This window comes from Mesoplodon mirus, assembly GCF_964341445.2.
Source record: "Mesoplodon mirus genome assembly, chromosome: 1".
Lineage (NCBI taxonomy): Eukaryota > Metazoa > Chordata > Mammalia > Artiodactyla > Ziphiidae > Mesoplodon > Mesoplodon mirus.
In genome coordinates, this window is record NC_138976.1 from 12157407 (window position 1) to 12175891 (window position 18485).

General features: G+C 36.1%; 1 protein-coding gene across 4 annotated transcripts in view; it reads right to left on the reverse strand.

Moving 5' to 3' along the window:
• RABGAP1 (RAB GTPase activating protein 1) overlaps positions 1–18485 on the reverse strand; it is a 151186-nt gene that overhangs the window by 46495 nt on the left and 86206 nt on the right. The window lies entirely within an intron of this gene.

Here is an 18485-nt window from a genome sequence, read left to right on the forward strand (position 1 = left end):
TAATTTATGAAAACACCCTGCCCTGGGACTTCCCTGCCGGTCCAGTGGTTAAGACTCTGTGCTTCTACCACAGGGGGGCGCAGGTTCGACCCCCTGGTCGGGGAACTAAGATCCTGCATGCCGTGCGGCGCAGCTAGAAAAGAAACACACACACAAAAAAACCACCCTGCCCTCATGGAGGGAGCCCACTCCTGTGTGGGCTGTGCACAGTGTCTTCCTTCTGAAGAGTACAGTATGGTAAGGGGGAAAAAAAGAGTAACGACAATGGAGAAATCTGACAAACATGACCTTAGCCAGCTGACCAACGTCCACACTAATAGTGACAAGTCATGTTGATAGTACATACCCTTGATATGAGGTAATGAAAATGGGACTTTACCTATGTGTTCTTTTTCCCCTAAACTCATAATCTTATGAGAAAAACATCAAATTCCAAATGAGGGACATTCTATAAAATACCTGACCAGTATTCCGTAAAGCTGCCAAAGTCATCAAAAACAAGGAAAGTCTAAGAAACTGAAACACAGTCAAGAGGAGCCTAAGGAGACAGAAGGACTAAATAGAACAAAGCATCCTGGATGGGATCTGGAAGAGAAAAAGGACATTAAGAATAAACAAAGGAAATCTAAATAAAACATGGACTTCAGCTGATAGTAATATATCAGTATTGGTTCACTAATTGAAACAAACATATCATACTAAGATTTGCACTTATTAGGCACTCAATAAAATGCTGGACTAAATTTGTGGAATAAAACTGGTGAAATGAATACTGTGGATACAAGCTCAATAGTAATAAAAAGGAGGCTCTGTTGATGTAATTGATTTCTAGATAATTTCTTTCTTGTCCCCAATTCTTATGCTCTTTTTAGTGTACGTAAGAAAGCAATAGTGACGTTTTGTTACTTTCTTAAACTGTAAGGCTTGTCTAAAATAATCTGTGCAGAGAAAAATCTAAGGAAATAACATTTGTGCTGTTTCCTTCTCCCATCTTGGTTTTGAAAGTCGTCCATTAGGTCAAATCACAGTGGTACCACATTCTGTAATTTTTCTGGATGACTATTTTTATACCTTACTGTGAGAATTGGCTCTCTGAGTAACTTCTCAGGATTAACAAGGTACTGGGAACTGACGGAAACCCTCTGAATACACACCCTTTGTAAACTCAAGTTGAAAAATAGAAAGCTAAGAATGGCAGGAAGAAAAAGAAAGTACCCAAACAAAGAAAATGCAGTGGAAGGGTGCCATGAGAAATAACCAGCACAGAGAAGATTATTTCCAAAGTAGCTTGTTGCCTAAAGAAAAAGATCTTCTTAAGACTATCCAAAATGTTATAAATGCTTTGTTAAAAGCCATCATGTAATACTTATGAAAACAAAACAAATACCACCAAAATTCCACTCAAATCCATCATGCTATATCCTCTCTTTACAATATGTTTCACAGAAATAAAATAATTTTTTGGTTACATTTTGCTCTTTAAAAGTCAGCTACAGATTGTCAGAAGTGATTTTAAAGACTTAGTTTTTTAAATTCCCTAGGATAAAAACTCAAAAGAAGGAAAATGAAATTGAAGGAGTACTATACTTAAAAATTAATAAATGAGGACTAAAAACCTTCTGGAGGTAAAATCATTTTTCTTAATTAAATGTAACTCCTGTCATTTGCGGTATGCGGGCCTTTTTTTTTTTTTTTTTGCGGTATGCGGGTCTCTCACTGCTGTGGCCTCTCCCGTTGCAGAGCACAGGCTCCGGACGCGCAGGCTCAGCAGCCATGGCTCACAGGCCCAGCCGCTCCACGGCATGTGGGATCTTCCCGGATCGGGGCATGAACCCCTGTCCCCTGCATCAGCAGGTGGACTCTCAACCACTGCGCCACCAGGGAAGCCCCACTCCTGTCATTTGTAATTTAATTTCATGTGTTTTGGAAGTAGCAGAATTGCTTAAGTGAAAAGGTGAAGAATAAGACTTCTAAGCCTATGAAAACTGATGTTCTTGTGTTTGGGCAAAATGAAGATGGGCCTACAAAAACCTGCAAAATCTGGAAATTTCATTTCAATGGGTCATGTTAAAAATCTAATAGCATTTCTATTAACACCATTTTAACAGAGTCAAAAAAGGTGATTAAGAAAAACAGTTAACAATTATTTTAGTTAACAATTATTTTGTCGCTTAAAAAATAGCTCTGTCTTTTAAAATCAAATACTGTAGCCATCTTAAGGAATGCCTCACAGGAATTCTGACAAAATAAAAAGAAGGTATGTATGGTATTCTTAGCCTGAGATTTAATAAACAGATTTAAGGTTTACCATAAATTCTCTGACACTGACTGCAAAGTTTTGTGTGTATTTTTCTAAGAAGAACATTCTTAGATTTTAACAGATTCACTAGAATGTGAAGCTTCATGAGGGCAGAGATTTCTGTTTTGTTCACATGCATCTCCAGCACCTAGAAGAGTACCTGACAAATGGTAGGAACTCAATAAATATTTTCTGAATAAATGAATTCTCAGGGGATATATGATACATATAAGGTTCAGAGCCACTTACTTCCTATTGACAAACTCACTTTTACAGACTTAAAAATAATTATTTAAGCCATAATAACTAGAGCAAACAAGGATCTGTACTCATTGTTCTAAGCACCTTATATACCGGATATATCATATAGCTCTACCTGTGTTAACAACCCCCTGAGGTGGGCTCTATTATGTCCCCCATTTGGCAAATGAGGAAAGAAGTTAAATCACCTGGCAAGCAAAGTGAGGAGCTGGGACTGGAACTTTCTAGTTCATGTTCGTAACCCAAATAAACATACTATAAAAGTGAAGAAATTCTCTTATCAGTAGTGAATGGCATTTATAATTCCTAATATATGAAAAAATGCTTTTGTCTTCTAGACTCTTATAACTAAAATCAAAATGATACAGACTTTGAAAACGTGCTTCCTCCTTTTACTCATACGAAGGCTATTCAGTGTTTATGAAAAAGCAGAAATCGCTAAAGCTCTAATTACACAGAGAAATATATGATGCTCTTAAACATAAAAACAAAGTGAAAAAAGTCTCAACATGTGGCCCTTTTGTAAATTATTCAAAGAAAAGGCATTTTCTCTAAATGCTAGGTGGCCTCCAACATGTATCTTAATCATTTCAGGTTTTTTAAAAAAATATGTAATATTTTAAATTATTATGGTTTTATTCTTTGATTAGGGTTGACCACTTGATAGATGTATTGTTAGACCACAATATCCTGGCCTCTCAAAGAACCGCCTTCATGAAACTGTGCTACTGGCATGTTTTGAGACACTATTTAAAAAAAATTGCCATAGAAATCTTGTATCTCATGGTGGTGAGGACACCTCCTACCACATGACTCAGTGTGCTTATAAGAAATTGTTTCTTCTAAAGAAATTGGCTATTTTTTTCCCCATGGAAAATGATTAAATGTCCATTTTTGTTTTGGCCTCCAGAACCCTCAGAACCAAATTTGCAGCCCAATCTTAAATAATACAGGAGGTCATGGCCCGTATATCTGTGTATTATCTTCCTGTTCTGTCTCTATTTTCCAAATCTCTTTCTTATTTACATTTTCCTACTTTTCTGAATTGTAAATATTCTAATAAGGTACCTCAATACCTTAGTAATGAGGTACAGTGTATTTGTATAAAACAAATTAAAACCCTTCAATAGCATTTCATAGTTCAATCAATAAGAATTCTAGAAATAAGTATCTGATTGATGGGCTCATTTAACACTGACAGCGCAAAAACATTTTTACCTTAATTCAGATTTCAAGAACATAAAAATGTATATTCATGCAAACATAATTTTACTTGTCCCTATGTAACTAGCACCACTGATCTTCAAATCAGTTTTCTTTCAACTTGCAGTGCGTGCTGTTATTCCATACCAATGCAATAGCAGGAATTTTAGTATAAATTGGATTTGTGGGTAGATATTACTTTGTATATTTATCCTGGTGATTTGCTCTTATAGGCAAAAATCGTAATTCTAGTAAAACTGCCACTGAATAACATTTAATAAAAGACTTTAAAATCTCGACCAATGGGAGACAAGAAATTAATCTTTAACATATTTAAATAAATGAAATACTGTATTCAGTAATTACTACTGTATTCAGTAATTAATGTTTTAAAATTTCCATTCCAAACACATCAAACACAGAACAAACTGTAACTAAATTTCCATAAACATGGAAGTAACTGAAGGCACTGCAGAATCTGACTACAACTATGTGAAGACTGGAGCTGGACTTCTGACAAAGAATAGAGAAGACGGATTTCAGGTGCGCTACTGAGGTCACACAATGTAATAGAACACAATGTGATAGTTAGAACACTGACTCTAGGGTCAGGCAGTTCTGTCTCTGAAAACTGCCTCCCCTACTTCTAATTGTATGACCTTGGATAAGTCACTTAACTGGTCTGAGCCTTAATATCCCTATCTGTAAAATTTATGCAATGGTCACTGCCTTGCAGAGTTTATGAGAAGCAAATTAAATACTGCACGGAAGGCAGGTAGCATAAGGCCTTGCCATCAGTGATAGCTCTTTCCCATCAGACGTGAGATTTATGATGTTGGCATATTTCCAATCTTGGGAGAGAAGCCAAAGGGCAAAATGTGTACTTGGCAGATTTTCCCATATTTGAAACTTAGTGAACTACTGTGAGGGATCTGCAATTTTAGATAGTATCCAATTCAGAAATCCATTGTATCAATTTATTTTAACCAAATAAAACTATAAAGATAAATCAGGTAGCAGAAAAGCTGACACAAAATATAAATGGTGCAATGACTGTTTTTTTAAAACCTATGAACTGTGCTAACCAAAACATTCTAGGAGCTCAGAATGAAATACCTTTGCTGATTATCTTAAAAAAATCATTTCTCAGAGGCAAAAATCCTTTTGGGTTTCTCTATTATCACTGACTCATTTAGTAAAGACCTCTGCTATTTCAAGACAATCAATTAACTATACCAACACCCAATGCTACTAATCCATCTTTACTCTTTTTTCCCTTCCAGTAAGAAAACGACTTGCCCCAAACATGCACAACAAAAAGACAACTATATTCTATCATCAATGAACTGCCAAAGAATCTTTTACTGCAGAAAGCAGACTCCAAAAACAGCCTCCAGAAATGTTTGCCAAATAAGCGCCGCTAACTTTAAAACATTTAGCATGGTTATCAGCTGAACAGTTATATACTTATTATGTTGAGTCTATATACACAATGTAATAGAAAATTAAATGGCTTCTTCAGAAAACATAGCTTTTTAATAAAATAAGGTACAGCTATCACATTGTTTCAATCCAAATATGGCATTATAGTGCCATTCTAAAAATAAATCGAAGTCCCATGTGATATGCAGCCTTTTAGCTATGTTCATTTCCTTTTAGGGCTCAAGTTTCCCACAGGAAAATTATTCAATGTTTGGCAAAACTGTCCCAAATCATGTATAGATAAGGCACAACTGCTAACTACACCGTCAATCTTTTCCTGCTTTGCTATTGTTGATTCTCATTCACAGTACTCCATCATGGAGAGGTCCAAGAAGCAGGAAATACTCAAGAACTTTTATCTGACCAAAGTGAAACAAAAAGTGTTATTTTGATTAAAAAGGTGTTGAGGAGGTAATTTATGAGTCATCTAAATTAGAAGACACAAAATTATTACATACAAAGTCATATTCCAAATATGTTTCTGATAACTGTGATGAATTCCAAATACTTATTTCAATTGTATTATTTATATTACTGAGCAAAACTGAATATCAAATGCCGTCTTATAAAATCTTCTCAAAATCACTCACTCTCATAATACCACACACACACACACAAAATCAAGACCCATTCCCCAAGCTATATTTTTATATAACCAAATCAATCAAATTATGATTTCTAAGAAAATGTTTACGAATGTTTCATAATGCTTAGCAAATATTCAGTTTTTCTTTAAAAAGCTGAAAATAGCAAGTCTTAAGTCAAAGATTTAAGTATGCCTGTTAAGTAGCAAAAATACACAGCAGCTGTAAAATGACTAGTTATATTGAAATGACTTTAAACTCTATAGTTCTCTTTTATATAGTTAACAAAATAATCTATATGAGAAGCTGTGTTTGAATGCTATTAGTCACAAACATCTCCATCAGTGAACTGCTGAACTGCATTTAGAATTCTGTAAGGGGTCTGCATTCATATACATATTCACAGACTATTGGTATATGACCTGGGCTTCAATGTTTATTTTAATTATATCTATTTATACAGCTTTCAGGCAAAAATGATATTTCCTAGAGCCCCAATATATAAGAAAAATCATGTTTAAGATTTTAATTTTCCTACTAAAGAGCTAATCTTAAGAAACAATTATTAAGAAACAATTATTTAAAGATTTAAAAGCTATCTTATTCTATCATTAATGTATAAAGCTATAATTAGTTAGATCTTTCTCTATTAACCTAAAAACTTAAGGGCACATAGGTATCATACCGACCAATGTCTATTAGTATCTATGTAGTAATTGCTTATTACATAGGTAGTAAGAGCCAACCTGGAATTAAATTCTTTTTATGTTTCTCTATTTAAAATTCCTGGGTACAGCAACTTTAAAAGGTACTGGATAAGCAATGATCTTCAATTTTATTTAAGCAAAAACTTCACCCTCGGGGCTTCCCTGGTGGCGCAGTGGTTGAGAGTCCGCCTGCCGATGCAGGGGACACGGGTTCGTGCCCCGGTCTGGGAAGATCCCACATGCCGCAGAGCGGCTGGATTCGTGAGCCATGGCCGCTGGGCCTGTGCGTCCGGAGCCTGTGCTCTGCAACGGGAGAGGCCACAGCAGTGAGAGGCCCGCGTACCGCAAAACAAAAAAACAAAAAAAACTTCACCCTCCAATCTCACTAGCAGTACAAATAATATAAATACCAATGAAGGCATTCTAGAACCACGCATTTCATGTATTTTTACTTCCCCTTTCTGAGGTGACTGCCACTGATCAAGAAAACTTTCTAACTAAGATTTTTCAAATCTTAATTTGTTTGGTTGAAAGTACCAATGGAAAGACTATTTTATTTAATCCACATCAAAATCTGAACACTTGTTTCTTTTTTTCCGAACCTGCTGGAAACGCACATTTTCTAAGCACTTGACCAATCAAGTGACTGAAAGGTTGAACAATCCTTTGGACTTATTTTGGTGTCATGATTGAGTCTAAGGGAGGTCTAAGGCCTGGATTCTAATCCCAGTTCTGCAACTAATTTACTTCGTCACTACTCTGGGTCTCCCTTTCCCCATTTGAGAAAGGAAGAGTCTAGACTGAACTCTAAGGGATCTTCCAGCTCTGTCACTTTAGGATTTTATATTTATGTTATTCACCTACTCAAAAACCTTAAGTCCATCTACAATTCCTAATTAGAGTCAAATCCCTTAGCCTTTTATTCCAGATCAGGTAGGCCCAATTTATCTTTCTGACTTTACTCCATTACACCTCAAATTGAAACCTCTGGTTCATCCATATTGCCCTATTCACAAGGAAGCTAACAGCACCTGCTAACATGTACTGAATGCTTACTGCAGGCCAAGCACTGTGCTAAGAGCTTTACATGCAATAGCTCATTAAGCCTTACAACACTCGTATGAAATAGTACTATTAGTTAAGGCAACAGAAACTAAGAGGGATTATGAACCTTGTCCTAGGTCTCACAGCTAGTAAGTGTCAGGGCTAGGATTCAAAACTAGGTCTGCCTGCCTCTCATGTACACACTTTTTATCACTACATATTACATGGATAAAGTATATAAATGGCCCATCTTCACTGAGGCCTTCGAAGCTTAAAACACCCTTTGTCACAGTTTTGCTTTTTTCCTAATACAACTCATTTTTAAGGTTCAATTAAAGTGATACCTCTTTACAACTTCAGTCCCAAATTTCCTTTCCATCTCTAACCTATTAAAGCTCTTACTGTAACCCCCAATGACTAAATATATGTATCTTAATGTCTGAGAATTGTATAGGACTAATAAAGTACATCTAAATACATGTATGTTAATGTCTGAGAATTGTATAGGACTAATCTTCCTATGGAACATACAATAAAAGCAGGACAAAATACATAAAACATCAGTAACATGATGGAGTAAACCATCGAGGCAGAACTTTAGGTTTATGATCCCTGAGAGAAAGAGGCTCACCAAGCCCCTCCACATTCACCCAGGGCCTTTCCTCTGAGGGTATTTACAGCAGGCACTGGAAGCTACTGGGAGATTCTGACTCTGTGTGACAAGGAAATAACAGCAGCAGTCTTCTACTGAGCTTCTATGATGCCACCACGCACAATTCTATACACTTAAAATGTGACATATCACATTTTCACAATAATCATAACAAGGGGATAAAATCCCATTTTACAGAGTAGAAAACCAAGGGCCAGAGATTCCAAAATCCATGCTCTTTTCACTATCTTCTTTTTTTAATCTCAGAAAAACAGTGATCTAAGAGTATAAAGTAAATACAGTAACAATGTAAAGAGTTTTACATTAATGCAACATGCATCTGATCTTAAATTGACTCCTATTGGAGTCATCTTCGCTTAAAGGTAAGTATCCTTCTGAAGTTCTGACAGATTAAATTATCTAATAAACTGTCAGAACTAGGATCTAAATTTTTTTCATTTCCAGTGCTCGGTAGGCTACACATGTATCTTTAGTACAATGACTGCTAACTATACATGATGTTAACATAATCTAAGTAGGAATGCTTTTTTTTTTTTTTTTTTTTTTTTTTTTTTTTTTTTTTGCGGTACGCGGGCCTCTCACTGTTGTGGCCTCTCCCGCTGCGGAGCACTGGCTCCGGACGCGCAGGCTCAGCGGCCATGGCTCACGGGCCCAGCTGCTCCGCGGCATGTGGGATCTTCCCGGACCGGGGCACGAACCCGTGTCCCCTGCATCGGCAGGCGGACTCTCAACCACTGCGCCACCAGGGAAGCCCAGGAATGCTTTTAATTCCTACAAATATCATGTCATGAAGGAGAATTTTTTAAAACGAAAGAGGCTTTTAAGTCAGATTCTGCTCCCCAGGGGCCAATGAAGACAGAGACCCTCAAATGGATTTTTTTTTTTTTTTTTTTGGTCTAGCTATAAATAAACAGCTTTGGCAGTGAGGGTTTCCCCAGTCTTTCTGGAAGAATTTTCAGAAATATATCATGCTATTTAATGCTGTAACTTTTGCCTTCTCCCCAAAATATTGTCTTACTAATTCAATTCAACAAATGTTTATTGAAAGCTAAGAGACACAATTTAAAGTTTTACTTTGAAAAGACTCTTTCATATTTTATTCAAAGCCAATACAATCTTTTTGTAACACTCCAATAAATCATTAAGTGACTACAATCAAGGCAATTTATCATAAAGACATACTTTTTAATTTGCTAAAGGCTTCTCATGTCATAGATTGTTTGATAATTGTAGGTCACTTTATTAGGGTCTTTTGTCTGTTGGTCCTTTGGGTTCCTTTAATCCTGTCCAGCTGAATATTTTATGCCAACCTCATTCAAGGGGTGGGAGGAGATACGACTATAGAAATCTTACTCTACCCAGAGCTCAGCCCATCTCATACACTGCCTTCTAAGGAAATCTAACACACATTTCCTTACCTATGACTGCCACACAGTAATCTGCATGCCTCTTGTGATCTCAGAATGCCAGATCTTACATTATAGGTACTTGTATACCAGTACACACATACTCATCATATACACAGATGCATACACACATTTGTTTTCATGTATTCCTTCCCATGATGTCAAAGAAGATGCTTTCTAATATCTGCTGTCTTCTCTTGGTAAAAAACAAAATTAAAAAAATCTAGAAAGATTCAAACATACTTATGAGGCATAGCAGTAGTAGACTAGGAATCAAAAGGTCTTACAGCCTCAAAACTCAGCTTCCACAATTGTCAAAGAGGGATAACATCCCTTTTGCCTGTTTTCCTAGGAGGATGAAATGAGATGATAAATAGGAAATTGCTCTGTACAAGGCCATAGGTAATACAGTGTGCTATCATGCCCTCATGTTCTACTTCAGTAATATGTTCTAAACCTACACTTCCTGGTTTCCTTCTATCTCTGTTAAAATTTATCTGCCTTTATCTAAACGTGGTCTATGCTTTCCATAAAAAATAATACACCTACGTAGTTGTAAAGGTCAAACCATACAAAGCGTACAAAGAAAAACAGCAGACCCCTTATACCTCCCACCCTACTCCCTGCTGCCCAAAGGGCAACAATTTTCATCTTTTTTAGCTGTTTAGTGTTTCCTTCCTATTTCTGAACAAAATGCATAAATTGTTACTTTCTGGCTTTTCTTTTTTTTAAAGACTTTCTTGTATGGGAGATGATACTGTAGCTCTATTACAGTCCCAACCCCACCTACCCTCCACACATACTTCCCCCTTCCCGCCATCATGACCCTCGACATAATTTTGCTACAATTTTTGGCTAAATCTATATTTCTCATAACTTAATCACAGAGTATATCATGATTAGATTTCCTTCTTTCATTTTCTATTTTTTCTAAAGTTACTAATTGCAAATTTTTTTCTTTCCCTCAGTGTTCTATGTATCTATATTTGTAAGACGGGTGAATATTTTGAGACCTCGCATATCTCAAAATGGGTTTTATCCTCACTTTGAATGAAAGTTTGACTGGGCATAAAATTCTAGGTTAAAAATCACTTCTGGGACTTCCCTGGTGGCGCAGTGGTTAGGAATCTGCCTGCCAATGCAGGGGACAAGGGTTCGAGCCCTGGTCCGGGAAGATCCCACATGCCGCAGAGTAACTAAACCCGTGTGCCACAACTACTGAGGCTGTGATCTAGAGCCTGTGTGCCACAACTACTGAGCCCGTGCCACAACTACTGAGCCCGCATGCCACAACTACTGAAGCCCACACGCCTAGAGCCCGTGCTCCAAAACAAGAGAAGCCCCTGCTCACCACAACTAGAGAAAGCCCGTGCGCAGCAACAAAGACCCAACGCAGCCAATAATAAATAAATAAATTTTTTATAAAAAATCACTTAAGTTTGAATTTATTCCCAATTATCTTCTTGCTTCATTGTGGTAGAAAGTCCAATGCTATTCAGATCTCTGTACTTAGGATGTCTCTACTATCCCATCCCTACTCCAGACCAAGACGCTTTTAGGTTTTTCTTTATCTCCGGTGTTCTGAAATTTTATGATTTGCCGTCACAAAGTCTTTTTATTACATTAAGCTGGTTGGTCCTTTTCATTATGGAAACTCATATCCTTCAGTTCTATAAATTTCTCTTGTGATATCTGAGAATTTCTCCATTCTTTTTCTCTATTCTGTTTCTGAAAATCATGTTATTCAGACATTGGGCCTCCTTGATCGTGCCTCTAATTGTCTTGCTTTTTACCTCCTTTATTGTCTTTTGTTTCACTATCTGGTCTACCTCAATTTTATCTTCCAACTTTTCTAATTTTTAAAAATGTCTGATTATATTTTTAATCTCAAAAGCTTTCTTGTTCTCTTTGGTTTTTTTTTTTTAATGGCATCCTGTTCTCCTTAATGGATGCAAAGTCTTCTCTGAAAATATCAGTTACAGGGGTAACTGTATCAGGGTTTTTTTTTTTGAAGTTTTCTTCTATGACTTGTTTCTGTTCCCTCTGATTTGTTTTGGGCTCTGTGCATTCATAATACATTTTCTCAAGTCTATTCATAAGACTTTCTCTGGTTAACTGTTGATATTAAAAGATAAGGAACAAAAAACTAATTGGAAGCTCTATATGCATGGGTGGGATTCGCTGACTGATGGGCATCAACTTAATGGGACTGGGCAGGGACTGTTGGAACTGAGAGCCCTTAGATACTGGCCCCCAGACTAGACTCCTCTTGTCTCTTGCTTAGAAGGTTTAAGGCTAAGAGCATGCTGGGAGTGTAGTGGGAAAGGGAGACTGATTATTTAATAAGCAGACTTTCTCTTGATACTCTTGTTTTCAACAAGGTGTCTTAGTCCCATCCTCAGCTATGCCTGGCATCCAGAATGCCTGTGGTTCAACCTCCAAAGAGCAAGTCTCCCATCTTCTGCTGGGATGGTGAAAAACCAGTGGTCTGCTAGGGCCAACTTGGGATGGCGATCAAGGTGGTGTGCAGTGGAGGAGTGGTGGGGGGAATGAGTGATGGTATCTAAATGTGCCTTCAATAAACTTTCTAACAATTCTTCAGTTTTCAGCTTCATACTACTCTCTGCCTGAGAGGCACATCAGGAATCTAATTCCCCACATATTTACTGGGTTTTATGGGCAGATCAGCTTGATTCTTTTTGCCCCTCCCCCAAATTCAGCTTTGTCAATTCTGCTGAGTCAGTTACCACTTGTCCGCTGGGTTTCCATAACCCCAAATTTTGTTAGCTTCATTCATCTGCCATCATCTCTGCTCTTCTCTTTGTCCATATGTATTATACTTTTGCCATTCTTTATAGTGGAGTTAACAGAAATAAACATGCATACTAAATCTGCTATATTTAGTAGGAAGTCTGTCACATGTTTTCCAAGTATGGGAGTTAGTTGATATATTGACAAAAGTTTCTTAATCTCTCTAAGCCTAAATTTCCTCACCTGTAAAACAGATATAAAAAAATAAAAAACTGCCTGATAGGTTTCTGTGAGAATTACGTGAGGTAAGAATGTAGGCTCTGAAGTCAGAAAGACCTGGGTTTGAATCCCAGATCTTCCACTTATTAACTGTTTGTCTCTGGCAACTCAATCTCAGTTTTCTCATCTTTGTAATGGGGTTAATAATAGTCACTAGCTCATAGAGTGTCAGAAGGATTAAACAGGACAAGGTTTATAAAATTCTTCTGAAACATAACAAGCCTCAGTTAACATTTATATCATTGCCCATAATGCTTTCTACACCTAAAATTACACACACAAGCACATACAAACACCTCATATCAGCCTATTTAAGTCTTATTCAGGACTTGGCTGAGTGAAGGCGAACTCCGACTCCTCTGCAAAGGCAACAAGATATAATAGGAATGGACGATGGATTAGGAAGTAGGAAGTCTGGGTATTATCATAAATGGCTGTGTGGCCACTGGACTGGTTTCCTGTCTATAAAAAGAGAGAATCAGACCAAATGTTCTCTAAGGTCTTTTACAGCTCAAACGTCCCTCCCTATCTCCTGTGTGGATGATCTGACTTTCAAAAATTTAATGTTTCTATTCTGATTACCTGACTGATACTGTTAATTTTTATAGGTATTTTCACATATCTTGCTTCTCCAACTAGACAGTATATATTTGCTCCATGAAAACCAAGATGAGTTGCTTCCCCAAACTAACAAAGTAGTAAGGCCACCCTTTGAATACTAAATCAGAAAACAATGTTTCATGGTAAAAGTGATATATAAAACCACCAAAAAGAGAAAGAATGAGTTAGCAAGCTTGTAAGACTGTTAAAACTTGCAAGGAATTTTACTAAAAGTTAAGTAACAAAAGAAGTTAATTTAAAGAAATAATATGTCAGTTAGAAGGTAGGTTGGTCAGTACTGGAAGCACAGATGATTTCAACTTTTATTAGGATCCCGATGACCAGGTTTTCTCATTTCAGAGAGGGAACATCAGGCTCAGTCTTATATCAGTGAATTTTCACATTACAGAACCATATTCTGAGATTCCATCCTCACCAAGCAACATTCTGAATATGGTTTGGCTTCCCATGAAGATCTACCAATAGAGAAAGACTGCTCCCTATTGCCAGCACTGATTTCTTATTTTAAACTAATGAAGTGACATTATGATTTTATATACTGGCACAATGAACCCACCCAAGAAACAGACCCATGGTGTGCCAACTGTCCCACCAGTAGGCCTTGGTAAATTCCTCCTGATAAAGTCACTCTGTGAAGCTTTTTGAAAGACAGATCACAGAATTTTTCCATATGAAACATCTGAAAACTATAAAGTTCCATAAGAAAGGAATCATGTGATCCTTCTTTAAATCCCTGAGGCCAGCTAGCTATACTACCTGGCACCTAGTAGAGCTTGCTACGTAAGCGCTTCTTGATTGCTTCTTAAACTATTCCAAAAAGCCAGTTATTGCATAATACAATTTTCCATACCCTATAGCAGTATCATAAGCACTTCACTCTGAATACATGACCAACAGTGTGTTAAGAAAAGAAAGGAAGGGAAGACAGAGCTAGAAAAGTGGTAAAGACTGAAAGAAAAAGCAGAACCAAAGAACTAGAACCATTTCTTTCACCAAGCTATCCTATTCTATTACTCCTCCTTCATAGTGACTGATTTTTACAGCTTATCTTACCTGGATCTAGAGCCAAGATCTTACCCATGCTGTGAGAAATTGGCAGTTTGACAGCACTGCCTGACGTTCCCTGGGCCGAGGCTACACAGTTTCCAGGAGTAAAGTTACCTAGCATATAAAGCACACACATTCCCATAGTAGTCTCTTGGTACTAAAAAGAGATATTTATTATATAGAGTCTAGAATGGCTTTGATCAAATGAAAAACTGCTTATGGGCTTTGGACTACCCTTTGAACATCACTGCTCTATAATGACTAGAAGTAATAATAGTGACTAGAAGTAATAATTAGAAAGGCTCATTCATTAACTCCGTAAAACTTACTAAAACTTCCGCTCTAAGCCAGGTCCTATGGTAGATTTGGGGGATAAAGGTATGAAGAGACATTGTCCCTGCCTTTAGAGACTTTGGAAACAAGTAAAGAGAGTAAATTAACAGTCTTATGTTGAATTTAAAGTTACTGTTATTTTGGGATTGCTAAGTAGCATGGAATAGTCACCTAGCGTTGACCTTCAAAGTTCTTATGGGGGGGAGCACCACATCATTATATGCAGCTTTCTTAGATGTAAAACTATGGCAGATACAAATAACAATAATCATTTTTATTTTCAAAGCACTTTACATATTACAAAGTTCTCTTACATCCGTTATCTAATTCATTCCTCAAAGTAACCCTGTGAAGGGTGAAAGGATTATTATAAATAGAAGAAATTAAGTGCTTAGAGAAGCGACTAGCCCTTACAAAACGACTTAATTAGTAACAGAAACCTAGATTCGCAGTTCAAAGTTCATTTTACATATCATGATTCCCTTATCATCCAAATTTTGAAGAAAAGCCAAGTGACTCATTTACAGCCATAAGAAATGTCTAGAATATTCCTTGGGTCTGCAAAATACATTAATAATATGTACATTTAATATAAAATATTTAGTAACCTGAAATGGAAAAATTATGCAAAAATCAACACAAATAATGACTTATGAAAACTTTAAAAAAAGTTTATAGTTCCATGATTCTCCCCCATCCTTAAACTTCCCCAAATTTCCTCATATAGCAAGAAATTCTGGTTTGCCAATAATTTATTTCACAAACCTTTTATGATTCAAAAACACAGTCAGTAAAATTCCTACAAAGCCATCAAAGGCAGATGTTTTAATCAAACCTGCAAAGCTGAGGCAACTCCCAGAAATCACTCTACCATCCGGGAACTTGTAACCCTGTTGCTTCATTTTCAAGTTCAAAGAGGTGAACAGTAAATGCATTTAATAGTACAAAAATTCAAGTTTTCCCAATCCTTAAGATACTGAGACCATTATTCAAGTAAAAAGGAAAAGCCATTATAAAAGGCTCAAAAACGTATTTATCCAGCAATAAACCTTAAAGAAAACTCTTTCCAAAATGGAATTTAGGGTTAAAGCTAACAGGTCCATGAAAAATTCAAATATCCATTCTGGAGAAAGGTAATTCTTTCATTAAAGTGGAGCACTTGTCCTTTTGTAATTGCTTTTCCGCTCTAAGAGGAAAACAACATACCTTCACTGAAATCATTGTATAAAAACACAACTAATTATAAATATAACAATTAGTATAGTCTTATTTTTAAATTTACTATGAAATAATTTCAACAGTCACCAAAAGCTTATGCTTCCTCTGATATCAGTCATATACTATATAAAGTTAAATGGGCTGTCTTGCCAAAGCCTAAGGTAACTGACTCTAAAAATATACTTTTTCTCATTCTGAACTAGTCAGATTGGTATTTAAATAAAACGTCATTAAATGTTGCACTAAATATGCAAGGATGAAAAGGTTACTTAAATACAAACTCTCCAAATGCATCACACAGAAACTGCCCCCAGCCACAGAAGATTGTATGATTGCATTCAGACACAACCCTTCTCCCCAGCATACACACACCACAAGAAAACAAAAATTTTAAAGCAGTACAGACAATGAAATGTGAGAATAGAACTGATAGCTGGAAGAAATGTTAAGAGTTTATAAAGTCCAATGACTACAAGATAAACTGGAAAGACATCTGATATTAAGTATCAGCTGGGGAGGAATGCTTTATTTTTCTTTAAAGTTACTACATCTACTTAGTTTCTACTTTAGTTTTAGGCTGAGAGGTTCTAATGTAAAAAAAAAAAATTAAAAAACCCTGTGACAGCTAAATTTGGTACTAGGGCAAAAATATAAAAATCTATTAACAAAAGCTCTTATTAAAAGAGTTGCTGCCTTCCAGTCATTGAAAGCTCAGCCTGATTAGCCATTTCCAGAAAATTAAACAGAGATTTCCTCAATTCCATAACCTTCCCACAAAATCTTTTCCAAAAACTTTTGTTTTCTCTAAAATGGAACCCTACTGCAAGAAAAAATTAAAAGGGCTCAGTACCCCCCCACACACAAAAAATCTACTGATTTAACATCAGTTTTCCATAAAAATTAATCTTCATGAGTCCCATATCTGAACTAAAAATTGACAAGCAAACTGTGCAAATCTGAACAGGTTACATTCTCTGATATATATGAAAAAAGGGAATTTTGTTTTCTTAGATCTGTGCCACTTAAATAAAGGGGAACTGTGTACAGCTATTTTTCAGAATCTAACAGAAAAGGTTTTCTACTTCAAATGGCAACGTAACAAAGCCAGTGCTAACATAACTTGCAATTCCAATATGAGTTCTAAATTTTGAAACAACTTAGAATCAAATTTTCTAATACTAAATATAAAGAGCAAGCAAGCTTTTGGGAAGAACTCAGAATCTGAAGTTTAAATGTTTATATTCATACTTGTTCTCTTAAAATAAAAATGTTTTAAGTAGAATACATTTGAGGTTAAAATCAAATCAATCTCTAAAACCTAAAATCATAAGAATGCTATCTTTTATTTTAAAAGGGGGTAGGAAGTTTTCTAATATGATGATGGAAAACCAAAGCATATCTGCCTGTTTTATAAATATCTATGTCCTTCCTTGGACTCAAAAATCCACATTTCCCTTGGTTTTCTTCCATCTTCAATCTCACTGAACACCACTGTCACATTCAGATTACAACATCTAGCCAAAGGCAGAGATCATACAAGTTCCCTGAAGACTTCCAAAACATTAAAACCAGTAGAAAAGCAGAGGAAATACTTTCATGCTTGGAGCTGCTGGGAAATCCTTCTCTCCTTTTAGAAAAATAAACCTCTCGCTCTAAACATAATTACTTTTAGGAACAAAACATCACTGTACACACAAATACACAGCACTCTCAATTAATAATTCTACAGATTTTGCTAGTACTTTGGCTTAAAAAAAAAAAAAAAAAGCCTATTTAGGAAACGACCGGTATTCCAAGGATTTTTTTTTTCAGAAAGAGAATAGCAATAGAGAGAGAATCAGAATTTCTCCTTCTCTCATTCAAATATGGATTCCTTAACGCTAACTGAAAGAATGCTTTTAGAAAGAATTAGTTACTACTTTATTAGATGATTCCATTTAACCACAAAGAGACCATCTCAATCAACCCCTCCTATTTTAAAAATGAACTAGCTAAATATACATTGTATTTTCTGACTCAGTTGCCTAGGACACCTTTCTTCCTGATATTCTAGTATTTCAGAAAGTCTCTAGATAAAAAGAGCAGAGAAGACTGAAGACACATTTCAATGTATTTTCACCATTATAAAAATGGCAGCCATCAGCCTATCATTTAATTATTTTTCAGCTTATTTAAATGCATTTTGCTGTAAAAGAGAAATCTAACTCAATTCAAATATTCTCAGTACACACATACACAAAGGCTTGGGCAAAAATACTACAACACAATCACTTTCAGTATACATATTTGTTTAGGTCTCAGTGAAGCATGGCATAAAATACAGCTTAGTTTTTCTATAAATTATATGATTTGACTGTACTTTTGCTTCATGGTTCAATGCAAAAATTTTATTATTTTTTTAAATTTATTTTTTATGATTTTTTTTGATGTGGACCATTTTTTTAAATCTTTACTAAATTTGTTACAATATTGCTTCTTTTTTATGTGTTTTGGTTTCTTGGCAGCGAGACATGTGGGATCTTAGCTCCTCAACCAGGGACTGAGCCCACACCCCCTGCACTGGAAGGCGAAGTCTTA